Source organism: Ictidomys tridecemlineatus, chromosome 8, assembly GCF_052094955.1.
Source record: "Ictidomys tridecemlineatus isolate mIctTri1 chromosome 8, mIctTri1.hap1, whole genome shotgun sequence".
NCBI lineage: Eukaryota > Metazoa > Chordata > Mammalia > Rodentia > Sciuridae > Ictidomys > Ictidomys tridecemlineatus.
Genome location: NC_135484.1, coordinates 88,160,765 through 88,176,878, shown reverse-complemented (window position 1 = coordinate 88,176,878; position 16,114 = coordinate 88,160,765). Strand labels below are relative to the sequence as shown.

The 16,114-nt window shown below is 33.1% G+C and overlaps 1 protein-coding gene and 1 long non-coding RNA gene across 5 annotated transcripts in view; one reads left to right on the top strand and one right to left on the bottom strand.

The window, feature by feature from the left end:
* The window catches only part of Adgrb3 (adhesion G protein-coupled receptor B3), a 666,855-nt gene that overhangs the window by 542,448 nt on the left and 108,293 nt on the right, over positions 1 to 16,114 (top strand). The window lies entirely within an intron of this gene.
* Positions 1 to 16,114, bottom strand: part of LOC144366163 (uncharacterized) — a 43,583-nt gene that overhangs the window by 17,126 nt on the left and 10,343 nt on the right. The window contains exon 2 of the long non-coding RNA XR_013425059.1: positions 7,942 to 8,021. This is a non-coding gene — a long non-coding RNA (uncharacterized LOC144366163). The remainder of the gene's footprint in view (positions 1 to 7,941; positions 8,022 to 16,114) is intronic.

The following is a 16,114-nucleotide window of genomic DNA, read 5'->3' as shown; positions in this document are numbered from 1 at the left end:
TGCCTAGCATACAGCCTGTCCCTCCATCTTTCAGCTTTCTCACATTCTTGTTCATCTGCCATAGCTAGTCTTCTTCCACTCTTAGGCTAGCCTACTTAACTTACCTATGTACTGCAGAGAAAATAAATTTAAAGTATAATGTAGATTATTATTCTTTTATTAATTAATTAATTTATTTTAATTAGGTATATATGACAGCAGAATGCATTTTGATTCATTGTACACAACAATTGCAGCACAGCTTTTCATTTCTCTGGTTGTATATGATGTAGCATTGCACCATATGTGCAATTACAATAGGTTGTTATTAGCTAGAGTTATCATATTGTATATTAGCTCTCTAGAATTTAATCATCTTTCAATTGAAGGTTTGTGCCCTTTAATTTTCATTTTATTTTATTTTGGGGGGGTTACCAGAAACTGAATTTCAGGGCTCCCAGCTGTGCCCTTTAAGTTGAGGCAAAATTTCGTGTAGTGAAATGCAGTGAGACATGAGATGAGTCTTGACCACTACCAACCTATATAACCAAGACTTCAATCAAGATGAGAAATATTATCTTCACCCTAGAAAATTCTTCTTGACTTCCTTCTAGTCAATTCCCATCCTCCACAGGCAGTCATTGTTCTGATTTCTGTCTTCATCCTTTTCAGGATTTTATATAAATGGAATCATGCAATATGAGTTCTCTTGTTCTGACTTTTTAAACTCAATGAATTGTTTTTGAAAAGTATCTGTATCAGTGGGTGTATTAGTAGTTAATTCTTTTATATTGCTAATATTACTCCTTTGTATGACTATATCACAATTTGTTTATCCATTCTTCAATTGATTGACAGACTATTTTCAGATTTTTTATTATTACGCATAAAGCTGGGCCTTATACATGCAAGGCAAGCACTTTACAGAGCTATATCCCCAGCCCTAATTCTTATAAAAAGTCTAAGTAAGGACATGCATTTTCTTTTCTCTTGGGAAAATAACCAGAAGTAGAGCTCTTGGGTTTAAAAGTAGATTCGAGTGTTTTTTACTGAAACAAACAAACTGCTGAACAGTTTTTCCATGTGGTCATTTTGTACTCTTAGCAACATTGTATAATACTCCCAGTGTTCCACCTCCTTGCCAATATTTTAATTCATACTTCCTTACTAACTAGTAATAACTGGTGAGGCTTAGTACTTTCATATGCTTATTGGCCATTTTACATAATCTGCTGTGAATTGTCTCTCCAAGTCTTTACTTCTTTTTTACTTGTCTTGTTTGAACACAAATTGTGTGTGTGTGTGTGTCTGAGAAATGGAGAGAGAGAAAGGGAGGGAATATTTTCTCCGTGGCTTATTGTTGCATTTTATTAACGTCATCTTTGGCTGAAAAGTTTTAAATTTTATGAAAACTGGTATATTATATTTTTCTTTTATATTTTGTATGTTGTGTTTCTCTTTAGATCTTTTTTTTTTTTTTTTTTTGGACCAGGGATTGAACTCAGGGGCACTCAACCACTGAGCCACATCCTCATCCCTATTTTGTATTTTATTTAGAGACTGGGTCTCACTGAGTTGCTTAGCACCTCACTTTTGCTGAGGCTGACATTGAACTCTTGATTCTCCTATCTAAGCCTCCTGAGCCACTGGGATTGCAGGTGTGCGCCACACCTGGCTCTCTAATCTTTTATGATCATTTCTGCTCTTCCAGGTCTTATATATTGTCTTCTGTAAACCTTCCCTTATAGTCTTGCTTTATATAGATCTATGACTCATATAAAATTAATTTTTAGCATGATATGGGATAGGGGTTTGGGTTCATTTTATTCCATGTGGGTATTCAATTTTTTTGGAACTGTATGTTGAAGAGATTTTTCCTTCTCACTGTATTGCTTTGGTTCCTTTAAAAAATCAAGGGCTGTATGAGTGGGTTTCTTTCTGGTATTTCTATTTTGTTTTGTTTATTTGTGTATGTACTCTTATGTTAACACCATGATCTTTATTACTTACTATATCTTTGTAGTTAAGTGTAGAAGTCAGAATTTTAGTCTTTAAACTTTATTAATCTTTCTCAAGATTATTTTGTCTAATCTAGATCTTTTGTGTAGATTTGTCTAATCTAGGTCCTTTGTGTTAACAAAGTTTAGAATAAATTTCTTCCCAGGACTGGGGATTGAACCCCAGGCTTTGTACACAGTAGGCAAACACTGTACCACTGAGTTACATTCCACAGCCTAAATCCTTCAATTTCTACAAAAGAAAGCTGTTGCTACCTTTTGGCATTATGTTGAATCTTGAGGTTAATTTAGAAAACTGATATCTGTTTTCAATAACTATTATTATTCATTTAGTGACAATGGATTGAACTTTATAAAGTAAAATCAGTAACATGTTAATGATTTTAGTGTGCTCACTATTAAATTGAAAAAGAATTGAAAAGAAATGAGGAGTCCTGCTCTAGGGAAAGTCTTCTACTCTAAGAGATTGTTTCCTTGATCTTGTCTTTCAAACCTTTGATCCTTTTGGACATTAAATGTGTTTATTTCTTAAATATGGTCTCTTATAAAAGCAGAACATTTTCCTTCACAAACATATTAATATACCAAAAATATGGCACAATTAGACTGATTTTTTGTTTTCTTAAAAATTTCTCAAGCTTCATCAGTAGCAACTGTGGGAAAGCACATTTCCAAGATCAAGGGCATGTGAGCTACTTTTCTCTTTAGGCATGTGGGAAGGTATGCCTCTGATGCCTAGGCACAGAAGGAGCATTTGTAGAGTTAAGAAATTAGCATCTATATTCCCTTCTATGCAGTCAGTGGCACATTCTGGCATGGGAACAAGATAGTGCTCAAACTAAGAAAAATTTAAAAAGAGATTAAGGACTAATCTTAATCTCATGCTAAACAAGCACTCTTTAACTCAGTTCCAATGAATGGGAACAGGTTTTAAAGTCCAGCAGTGAAAATTCAGTGTAGAAGTCCATGATGCTTAGATTTCATTGGCTAGATTAAACGTAAGTATGGGCAATGTTCTGTATCTGGCCACTTTTAAACTGCTCAACATAAAATATATCTAAAATGAGATGCTCATTTGCCTATTAATGCAAAGGTAATGAATGCTATCATTCAAAAAGTAAAATAAAACATTTACCTATGTTTTATTAATAAAACCTATTACTTTTATGAGCAGATTAATAGCATAAGTCTTCCATTTATTTATTTATTTGTTTATTCCAATACTAGGAAGAATCCTGTTCTAAGTAATTTTTTTACTCTTAGAGAGGTTTTCCCCGTGAGGCTGTTCAGTGATTTGGAGTATGTAGTAAAACTATTTCTCTATTATCTTTTTTTTTTTCTTTTACTTCCTATACTGTCAAGAGAAGGTGATATATTTTTTTCTTTGATCATTAAATCCCAATGTTATAAATCTTGTAATTATGTCTCAGATTTATGTTATTGAATGTGTTTCTTTGCTCAATTAAAAATGATTTGTTTTCTGAGATGTCTGTATTCCTAGACCCAGGGTATTATTCTTGCATGGTTTCATTAGCTATTGGTTGTAAATTTTTTTAAATGTCATCCAAAGTAAACAAAATACTGTTTACCTGTTTCCACAGCTAGAAGTGGTGATAAACTCAATGACAAAAATACATTATACATATGGGGGGAAGGTTAATTATTTTCCGTTTTGCCAGCTGATCATGTTAGAGATTTACTTGACCTGGTCTGCATTAATGTCTCAAAGGGGGATAGTACAAATTCTGTAAGAGAAATATATTTTCAGGGTACAATCTTTCCCGGCTACCTACTTATAATGTCTTTTGGTGGTAATAGAGCTTAGCTATGCACATCAAGGGAAAACTCAATTCTTCAGGGTATCATGCAGGGTAGCTCATTGCAGAATCCTTAATGCTTGCTGGCAGACCTATCTATTTGTAGAACGTGGTTGTTATTCTGTACTGGAGATTGCTGGAGTGTATTTATGCAGTTTCCCCAGTCTTGTGTCCAGCTATGAAGAGGATCCTTGTTAAGCCTCCAGAGCCCATTTGTTGGGAAAGAGGGAATTTGAATAAATTCTCTGCAGCTAGCAATAGAAAGAAGATGCTTAAGCTCCGTTTTCAGAAATGGAATTGTATTCACAAAGAAGGATTTATAAAAGACAACTATTTCTACTAGTAGGGAGATTTCTATGAAATGCAAAGGAATTCTTGGGGATTAAAGGAAAACTAGCATGTTACAGAATTGAAAATAATGTTGATGGACAGGAGCTGATTTTTATACTTTCAAAATTCCAATTCCACCCTGCCATGTTTATTACTTTTGCTTGAAACCTGGAGGGGATATGATTAATGTGTAATGTTGACATTCTTTTTCATAGAATACTGACAAAGAATTGGCAATATAAATATTTCTGCATATTGAATATACATGTATATAGAAGTGAACACTTGGGAATTATTCTGATTATAAAACATTAAATAAAGTTAATGCATTTAGCAAAGTAAAAAAATTGCAAAATCATTAAAGAAATGAATTACCTTTATGTATCAAAAAATTGTAGGGTTCAGAAGCATTTTTTAAACACTAAATGATGGTTAGCCCAAGGTCTCAAGGCAGGAATTATTCAATTATTATAGTGAGACAAGCATTTTAACAAGGAAAATTGTTAAAGGAAAATATGTTTAGGAATTAAAATGTGTAAATTGTGGAACTATGCTCAGATAATAGAGGTTATCAGCTAAGGTCAAAGATACTGGATATTTGGAACCACCTAGAGTTTTCCTTACAATCTCTCCAAATTCTTCTATGCCTTCAGGAATTGTGAGCACAGATTGAAAATGCTTCATGGGAGATTTTTATAGGAATCCCAGTTAAGGACCATTGCTGCTAAAACTTGCAACAAAAATGGAAAGATGGGTAAAAAATAGAAGACTAAAGCTTGCCTGTCAATGATTCTCCTGAGTTGGTCTATCTCATGTAATCTACTTACATCACTTTTATTGTATGTCAAGTAAGGATAAGAATATACCACAGAAATGTTATAAGGATTCATATTAAACTCTTTGACCTTCCTGCAGGAAAACACAGGATATTAAGAGAAAGGAATCCAGTAAAGCCAAAATATCACATTATTTCCAATTTTCTTGATAAGAAGTCAGTAGAATGTAAATTAATAAAGGTTCTCAGTTTCATGCAGATTAGATTCAACAAAAGCTGAGCCTACTAGGGGAATGATTTCAGGTAATGTATAGTTTATGCTCTTCAATTGAGCCAATTTTGTCAGCTCACCCACTACATTTCTTTAATGTTTTCTTCTGTGCCTAAGTTCAAGAACATATAGTTAGTTTTAACCTTAAAAAATTTAAAAAGAATATACTTACAATTTCCCCCTGTATTCTCTACTTGCAATGACAGAGTAAGATCCAGCAAACATAATGTATGTGCAATACTAATGGACTCATATATGAAGACATTGTCTATCTCACTGAATAAAAATAAGGGGAAACAATAATGGAATACATTAAGCTGAGTAGGTTTTCTTTGTAGGTTGTAACAAGCCATATTTTATTGACTACAAAATTGTGATTAACAATAGGAGAAAAGTTAATCTGAAGTTTAAACATAGTCATGATTAACTTGACACAATTAAGAGCCATATTTTACATAGAGATGTTGTAGATCTTTTTGTTGTACAAAATTGTGTGTGTTTGTATGTGTGCACACGCACACGTGTAATGTGAAAATCTGTTACAAATTTTTCTTTTTTGTCTCAGTAATTCTTAGTTTATGGTGGGAGAGAGGATGTGGGGAGGGACATATTAAAAATCAGAGTAATTTTTTAAGTATATTTTGTCCTTTAATACATAGTAAACCAGACTGGATGATCATAGCATTTGGGTAAAATAAGTTCTGTCTATGTTTTTATATGGTAAAGCTAGATATTTTCATGCATCTCACCAGAATTTAGGGGCCTACAATCCTGAAGTCAATAATTCAAACACACATAAATAATGAGTCTTCTATTATAAGTGCAATTACCTTTCTTTGAATAGTGCAGGAGAAATTGAGTGGCATTCCTGACTAGGAGCATAAATAAATGTATTTATTTTCTTTTAGTAGCGGAGCTTCTTTCTAGACCTGACTAGTCAAAAGGTTCCTTGTCTCAAATCCTAACCTGTCACCAATTATAAGATGACTTCTGTTTTCTATCCTGTCTCAACACTGCTTTTCTAAACAGTAAAATGGAAATATGTGTGTATACACTTGCTACAGAAATGGTGGCTGAGGTACAGGAAGAGGAGGGTTATACTCTGCTAGAAGGGATTAAATGGAAACCATCTTTAATTTTATTACAGTTCTAAGATTCTTATCTGAAGGATGATAGATTTTTCTTTCTTTCCCAGTATTTTTATTATGATTTCTATAAACATTCTATACTGTATCATGTTTTTCTTCATATATTTTCATTTCCTTGTGTGCTGTATTAGAAAGAAGACATTCCAAAGTGCTACTCTATTTTTTTTTTTTGCAAAAACTAAAGTGATGATACATTGATATACTAAAGATGGGACTTATTTTGTTTCTTGTACATCTGCACTAGTCTAATATGTATTTAAGAACATTATCTCCCTGGAAATGGACCAAATCTGTCCTCAATCTTGTACACAAAGATCCTTCCTAATGGCAATTGTGAGTAAATACAGTGAAAACCCAAATTGTGTCTAAAAGCCATAGCAATTCATTTTTTAATGATTTTTGCAATTAATTTTAATAGAACTTTTTGAATTAAAATCCATGCGTGTATCTAAAGCAAACTCTCCAGTAAGTATTTATAAATGCCTGAACCCATCTCACCCGTACCCTTGCCTCTTAAAAGTGAGAGATATTTTGGAAACAGGGGCACTTTCTGGGTTTTGGATGTTTTTGCAATCGTTTCCACATTTTTTTACAATAAGCTTTTGTATTTGAATAATTATATGCAGTTGAAGAACTACTGAATAGAAAAATTGTGACCAAAAAAAAAAAAAAAAAACTTTAGAAGGAAAATGGTAGCAGCAAGGCTAATCTATAGCTGTGGCCTTTCTTAATGAGTGTTGCTGGGAAACTTTTCAGAACCCTGCAGGGAAATGCATGTTTTTGTAAGAGAAAGGTCTCCAGCTGTTAGAACTGATAGAATTTCAGAAATGCCATGAGTTCAGCTTGCAATAGATTTGTAGGTTTTTTTTAAAGCAGAATGAAAAAACTTCTTTAATATATTCTTTTGGAATCAAAGTTCATCTAGATTCAAGAGCTATCAGTTGTAGAGACCTAAAAATAGATTTGATCCCCAAGTGCACATTCAGAAGTTGCAGAAAAAATAGGACTTATTATATAAATATGCTAATTTATATATATTTAATTTCATCTATTTGAAAATTATAGATCCACAGAAAATTATTCAAATGTTTTACTTGAGAATCTTTTCTTGATGTCTTTTTAGGAGTTTGTAAAAAAGAAAGCTCTAAATGAATAGGTATGTGCAAGAATATGAATCTATGTCTTAGGGTATAATTATTTCTAACTTATCCTGGAAAATAATCTCTAATATTTGGAGGTTCATGGTAAATCTTAAGTTTATGATATATAAGTATTTATTTTAAACATCCACATTGAAAATGAAGGCGAGAGTATATAGTTCTTTTTTAAATTAATTTTTAAAATTAGGTATATAAGACAACAAAATGAAATTTTGATTCATTATACACAATCGCAGCACAACTTTTCATTTCTCTGGTTGTACATGATGTAGTGTGTCACCATATGTGCAGTCATACATGTACCTAGGATAATGATGTCCATCTCATTCCACCATTTTTCCTACCCCCATACCTCCTCCACATCCCTCCCTCCCCTTTGCTCAATCAAAGTTCCTCCATTTTTCCCATGCCCCCCCAACCCTTATAGATAAGCATCCACTTACCAGAGAGAACATTTGGCCTTTGGTTTTTTGGGATTGGTTTACTTCACATAGGATGATATTCTCCAACTCCATTCATTTACCTGCAAATGTCATAATTTTATTCTCTTTTAATGTTGAGTAACTAAAAAAACTTAACACCAAAAAAACCAAACAACCCAATCAATAAATGAACTAAGGAGGTGAACAGGCACTTCTCAGAAGACATATATTTGATCAACAAATATATTTAAAAAAACTGTAACATCTCTAGTAATTAGAGAAATGCAAATCAAAAGTACTCTAAGATTTCATCTCATGCCAGTCAGAATGGCAGCTATCAAGAATACAAACAATAGTTGTTGGCGAGGATATGGGGGGAAAGGCACACTCATACATTGCTGGTGGGTCTGCAAATTGGGGCGAACACTATGGAAAGCAGTATGGAGATTCTTTAGAAAACTTAGAATGGACCCACCATTTGACCTAGCTATCTCACTTCTTGATCTATACCCAAAGAATGTAAAGTCATCATACTATAGTGATGCAGCCACCTCAATGTTTAGCAGTTCAATTCACAATAGCTAAACTGTGGAAGCAACCTAGATGCCCTTCAGTAGATGAATGGATAAAGAAACTGTGGCATATATGCACAATAGAATATTACTCAGCATTAAATGACAACAAAATTATTGTTTTTGCTCATTTGAGACAAGGAAAATTCTGTAGGATAAATTTCAAATATGATCAGAATTAGAAGCACTAAAAGATAGTTGAGAATTGTATGTGTAAATTGATATTTATTTTTAAACACCAGAATAAATGCAAAATTATATAGTGTTTTAAGTGCTTAAGATACAATTTATAACTAGAAAGCTTGTGCTTATTAACAAGTTATAGGCATCTAGGATCAATGTCAGCATGTCTTGCCTCTAATGCATTTTGTACGTCCTGTAAATGCATATATCTTCCACAGAAAAAATAATGTGTCATTATGGAACAAAAATTAACCACCCCTCTTTTATTTTTAAGTCAACAAATCTTAGAATCCAAGAAACACCAGCCTTATATCATGTTTTGATTTGGCTATAGGAAACAGAATATAGAGTATCACTGTGATCCTGTCTTAAAGAAATAAGAAAAATCTTACTGCCTTCTTATTCTTAACTCTTCATTTTATTCTAACCATATTTAATTTTGGTACCTTGGACTGAAAGTCCTTCAGTATAAAAGATTGGCAGACTTGAAAGAATGCGAAAGGCAAAACTTTTGAGGAGAAGTTTTTATTTGCTCTTCATCCTTGTTCTCTTTGGTCTTATTAATATCAGTTCTGTACTTAGATAAATGGTTTTCTCTGTGGGTTATTAGGACCATGGCCATGAATATGTTATTTTTAAGTTGCTCTGTATTTCAAGAAGAATCTATCATTTAATGGCAATTTCTCAGTTTTTCTTACCACTACATATGAAAATCCTAATAATTGAGTTTTAAATAGTATGTGTGAGGCTTTACACATAGAATTTCCTAAATGTAGATGTTAAGTTTCGCCAAAAGGGAGCAATTTTGGACTTAGTAATTAGAAAAGTTTCAGAAAGTATTTATTTGAACACTCTATTGATAAATAAAAGTTAAAGCTGAGTTTAATTGTAGGTATAATTTATCTTTATTAAAAAAGAAAGCTCACAAGAGATATAGTAAAGGAAGCCACAAACATTACTTTGCTATGACTTTTTTTTTTTTTTTTAAATACTGGGGATTGATCCCAGGGTTACTTTTATTCCTCTGAGCTATATCTCCAGCTGTTTTAGTCAGCTCTTTTGATACTATGACTAAAGCACCCAACCAGCACAAGTGTAGAGAAGGAAAGGTTTATTTGAGGGCTCATGGATTCAGAGGTCTTAGTCCATAGAAGGCTGGCTCTATTCCTAGTGAGGCAGGACATCATGGTGGAGTGAAACAGCTCATATATTGATCAGAAAGCAGAGAAATAAATAATTGAGTCCTGTTTTAACCCAATATGTGATTTAATCCCCTGATAGTGATTAACTGAGTGATAACTGAAATAGTAGAGTATGGCTGGGAAGGTGGGAATTGGGCTATGGCTTTGGGTATATATTTGTATCTGGCAAGTGGTCTCTCTGTTGTCTGATCATGATGTGAACCACTTTTCTCTGCCACTTCTCCTGTGGAGATGTTCAGCCTCACCTTGAGCCCTGAAGGTATGGAGCCTGTTGTCATGGATTGAGACCTCTGAAACCATGAGCCCTCAAATAAACTTTTCTTCTTTTACAATTATTCTAGTTAGATCTTTTAGTCACAGCAGTGAAAAAACTGACTAAAACATCAGCTTTTTTTTTTTTAAATTTTAAGACAGGGCTCACTAAGTTGCTTAGGGCCTCACTAAGATACTGAGGCTGGCCTTGAACTTGCAGTCCTTCTGACTCAGTCTCCTGAGTTGCTAGGATGACTAGTCGTACTGACTTTACTATGACTTTCTTCAGTTCACTGTCTAAAAGGCAAAGGAATGGAGTCCAGTCTTCATATACTAAGTCATTTAGAACTGTTACTTACACCAGTGAATGCTTTCTATGTTAGCATTGATGCCCATAGGAAATGCCTCATTCTCCTTTATCTCCTGGATTTCAGATATCTAATGACTAAGGTACAGAAGAATTTCTATCAGGTTTTCCTCCCAAAATTCATGTTGATGAAAAGAGAGGTTTTTGCTTGATGGTACCTAAATGACTTCAGCATTTCAACATAGGGAAGTTGATGACTTAATTGGAGTTGTTTCTCTGATTCAGTAGTAACATTCTGTAACAGCACAGGGATGGACAGTACCCTCTGGGAGCCCCCCAATTCATAAAAAAATTACACGTCATATTTGCCTCACATGTAACAGTTGTATATGTTAACTTTATGCTTAGAAATTAGGCTAAATTTAGGAATCTTCTGGCCTTGAATTTCTAAGTCTATTTTTAAATATGAGTGGGTCAGTTGTCTAATTTTGGCCAATTTAGGAAGACTTCATGGAGAAGTAAAATTTCAGGATGTATGTGTGTCATATAGGAATTCATATAATATTGGAGGGAGTCTTAATGACTAACTTTATTCAAACTCTTCACTTTGCAAATTAGAAAATGGAGACAGATGGTTGATCATAGTAAACAATTAGCAGCAGAAATGGAACAGGAAATTAGCTTTCTCCAGTTATCTGATGGTCAGGTGAATCTTACTGAGATATCTTCTGTATTAATTTAAAATCTTCCTTTTATGGATATATATTCTTATATCTTCTAGTGGGCAGTTTAACAGCAGAGTCAAATTGTAAAAGGATGCAAGGACAATATTGCACTCATCTATAGGTGGGGCATATATTGTTATCCTTATACTTTGCTTATTTCCATTTTTTTTACCAAGTAAAAGAGAGACAGTAAGAGAAAACTGTATCCAATTAAAATTTCTTGGGAAAACCAATTTATGAAGTGAGAAGGAATCTCACTAGGAATTTTATTCACTTGGAGCAAAAAAGTTAAGTACAACTAGGATATGTGTGATCCACAGACTAAGGAGATTGATACCTAGAAACTGGTGTGGCTATTTCAAGCCCAGCAGCGCTTTACTTTCTGTGGGCTTAAAACTATCTGTGATTGGTCTGAACTTGGATTGCCAGTCTTAAAAAATATATGTATAAATTTTTTTCTCATCCTTCTTCTGATTTTGTTAGTGAATATTCTTAAATGTATTTTTTAATTTTTTAAAAATTCCTCTTTGCATTAAGACCATCTTTCTCACTAGAATGGGATATCTCCTGCCCTTTGGCCTTGACATTTGTGCAACAACTTGAGTGTTCTCTACTAAAGCCTGTTTGGTGCTGCACATAGAGTCTCATTACCTTGCATGGACTCATACTTTCATTCTCACTCTAGATCTCACAAATGCACCTATTAATAGCACTCATTTCAACCTACTGCACATGCCCACTAAACCATCCTACAGAACATAGTTCAGGTAACAGTCATGAATTGCTATATGAGTTCTTTTCAACTTTACATAGTTTCCGGGAGAGAAAATTTATTTTTGTTTCTAAAAACAAAAATTGTTCTATGATATTTTCAGGGCCTTGTTCTTTTTTTTTTTTTTTTTTTTTGAGGCATTAAATATCTGAACAGTGTGAATCATGGCTCAAGAAACATGGTCCCATTGGTTTTTCTCCTACTGAGATCACTATCCAAAGCATAATAAGCCTTACACAATCTCTCTCTTTTTCTCTCTCTCTCTCTCCTTCCCTCCTCCCTCCCTTCCCTTTCTTTCCCTTTTACTATTTCTAACCAAAATTCAGATAATAGCCTTTCACCTAGGAACAAATAAACCGGAACATTGCCTTCTAGAGTGGTTCTCAACCCTGGCTGCTCACCAGAAGCAGAACCATAGAGCTTTTTAAAGCAGGGAGTCCTGGGACTCAACCATGAAATTGATTGAATTAGAACCTCCAAGAGTGAGCTAAAGGAACTAGAGCTGTAAAAGTCATCATAAGTGATACTGATAGGCAGCTAGAATTAAGTCATAGCATAATAGAACTTATAATGAACGAGTCAATTTAAATGAATCAACTGTCCATGTAAATGTAAATACCTTTATACAATACCTGCTCCTTTCTTCTCCACCTTTCCCCAAAGCGTGTTTCCCCAACTCCCCAAGTTCCCATCTGCAAGAAACTCTTCTTAGCCTAAAATCGACCTCAAAATTTTATTCTTAATATCCTTGTGAGCTCTCTTCTTATTCTACATGCCCAGTGAATAAACTGCCTAATGTTGTATGTATTTCGTAAAAAGATCAAATCTCTAAATTTGATTAAAGCTTAACTCAATCCTGAAAATCCTTAATCTGATTTAGCTGAAAATTTACCAGATCTTGTTTCAAATTAAAGAAACAATTTTGATCCAACTTTAAAAATTGAACTATTTCTCTATGCTAATAATTTAAAAACCCTAAGGTTGTTGGTTAATTTTAAAAATAGAAATTGCTACTGGTCAGTTTGTTTTTACATTTTTATTTCCCCAAATTCTGTTTTCACATGTGTACTGAAGCACACTTTGAATTAACTCATCCCAAATCTGTGATGGACAGATAAAAGAAACACCTATTGGTGATGAGTTGCTCATCTACAGATTGCAAATGAACTCTTGAAGGCAAATGTAGTTTGTTTACTTCAGATTCTGATGCACTCTATACCCATTATATATGTGCTTAATGACTGAAAATTTTTACTCAAATAGTTCAAATTACTTACATTCTTTCAGAAAATATAATAAGATAAAGGAAAACTTACTATTGCTTTCTTAACAGTTTTGTGGAATTTTGTTTGTGGAAAGGGTAATTTTTATGTCAAAAAATTTTATTGTTATTTTTTTTCTGCCTGACATTTTCAAAAAAGAAGGAAAAAGAAATGGAAAATATGGTTCAGAGTTACTTCCATGTAATAATGAATGATTTAAAGGTAATAATCAGATAATTGTGTATCTTCAAAGGACTGTGCAGGGTGTTGTTAATTATCTTTTGTTGAAAGTAGTAGGTTAAAGACAAAATGAGTGTGTTTGTATATTGGTTTTTTAGTTCAGAGGACCTTATGTTAGTCTTTAGAGTTCATGTGTGTTTTGCAGCATGCAGGAGGAACAGCCCAAGGTCTCTGGAAACTTCATAGTTAAAACGAGATAGAAAATTCCCCCTGGAGGCCCAATGCACATTACTGTCTCTGGAGATCTTAGCACAAAAGGCTAATCCCATCTATGAAAGATTTATTATGACAGATAGAACATAAGAGTTCCCACTTTTTAAGGAACAAACCCGTTCACCAGTTTCAATGTTACCCAATAATCTTTTAGTATTTAATATACCCAAATATCTTTTCCTATTAGCCACTTTTAAAGCCACATTATAGCACACATGTGTGTGCATATGCATAGATCTATATATAAGCAATGTCATTTGATACATCAAATAAAACATTTTATGTAGAAGTCACTGGAAGATCAAAAATATTGCTACATTGAGGTAAATTTTGTTTTTTAATGCTGAATAGAAAATTGAGTTAAGTTCCATTTAATTTTCAATGAAATTTTAATTAAACCATTTTTAATGAGGTTTGGGACTCACACCATCCTAGCATAAGTGTCTGATATTTTTTGTCTGGCTAGTGGGCAATAAATTCATTGTTATTGTTGCCACCAGTCACTTTGACAACTACAAAATCTTAAGAGATACTATGAAAAACATGGCATGAAGATGATAGTGTAAAATCATGGCATGAAGATAATAGTGTTACTTCTTTATAATGCTAGATTCATCAATAAATTCTAGTTAAACTACAGTTATATGTTGCTGTTACATATCAAAATATTCATGACTATAAAACATAATTTATCTACAAAAGACATTCAATTCAAAATTATTTTTATTTTTAGAGATTATAAAACAGAGAGATTTAAAGGTTCCTAACCTTTGAAAGCATTTGGAATATTTTTAGAGCTCATATTATATATGGTTGTATTCATTTTTAAATTTAAGAATCTTATTACAATAGTAATCTGACAGGATTTGAACAGTATAATGATAGTATTTGGAGATTTGGCGTGTAATTTTTTTCCAATATGTTTGCATAATGTGCAATTATAATTTTAAAATCCACATTTATGAGAGAATTATTTGAAAGCTGAGGAATGGCTACAGCTTATTTTTTTGAACATTATTATTGCCCTAAGTTCTCTCAAAGAATCTACTTCTTTTCAGATGGGTAGAAGGTCAGGTCAATCTGCTGCATTAAATGGTCATGACATTATATCCAGTCAAATTTATTGCTAGTCCTATTAGACTTCTCTCTAATAATCACTGTTTTGACAAGATGACCCGCTAACATTTTAAGGCAGCCAGAGGGATGATTTGATTTCAGGTTCCTAAGGCATTTTGGTATTCACACAAGTATTGACACATCCAGTCCTGAGGACCTAAGCCCTTTATTCTTCAGGCTGTGAAACCTCTTTTTCTCAGCATGGAATTCATTCTTTGAATAGAAACTGCATATTGATTTTCCTTGAAATAAATAAAATGATTTAACTTTGTTCTTTTGTCATGCATGATTATTCTCTATTCATTAAAGAAAAGTTTCCTTTCCCTTGTCTTTATCAGTACTTTCTCTGTATTACCTATTCCTAAAATGAACTGTCAGGGACTAGGGTCAGGGTTGATTACAGGCAACCTTCACAGAAAGGAAACATTCCAGGGTTGTCACTGGAGCTCTGTAGTTCTTGATATTTTCCTCCATAAAATGAGGTTAGCTGATGATCATGGAGGGTCTTCTTAGTTCAGATATTTCACATGTGCAGGTTGGATGGCTAGCCCTGTTACTCCTAGTATTTGAAATCCTCAAGATTGTTTTCTCATACACAACACTTTCTGAGCATTTACTTTCTGCAAGACACTATACTAAACGTTTTGTATTAATCATCACATTTACTCCTCAAAATAACTCATTAAAAATAGGTCCTTTCATTTCATCTTAATTTAGAAATGAGAAAGCTGAAACACACAAATGTTAAATATCTGGCCCTAGGTCACACAGCTAATACAAGACATCACCAATGTTAAATTTAGGTTTTGTACTTCTAGAACCAGTATTCTTAGCTACAACAGTAAATGAACTGTTGTTCAGGTTCATAAAGGTGTTTACTCAGAATGAACTCTGAATACATATTTTATTGAATGCAGGTTTTTCTTGAGATTTCATTTGAACAGAATAAAATAATAAAAATCTTAATCATTTAAAAATGTTTTCAGTGTAAAAAATTCATCTTAAAGTGAAAAGTTTCTCATGTGGTTTGAACTAAACTGATATGTGCATTTCGATAAAGTAGTTTCCACTTATAATTGTGCATTCAAGATTAGTTTTATTTCAAGTGGTTCTCCTTAATCAAAATTTGAATTGCATAAATTTATAATACATCAAATAATTTTTGCATTTATTTAGAGTTAAATCCTTGATATTTCTAAGAGTCAATGCTAGCACTAAATCATTTACCTTTCAAATCAAGAAATATCATGACTGCTGTGCATACAGAAATAATCACTTGATAGTATCATATAATTTTAAAGTTAAGGACTAGGAAGTGGACTCAGAAGTAAAATATGTATTACTATAAGA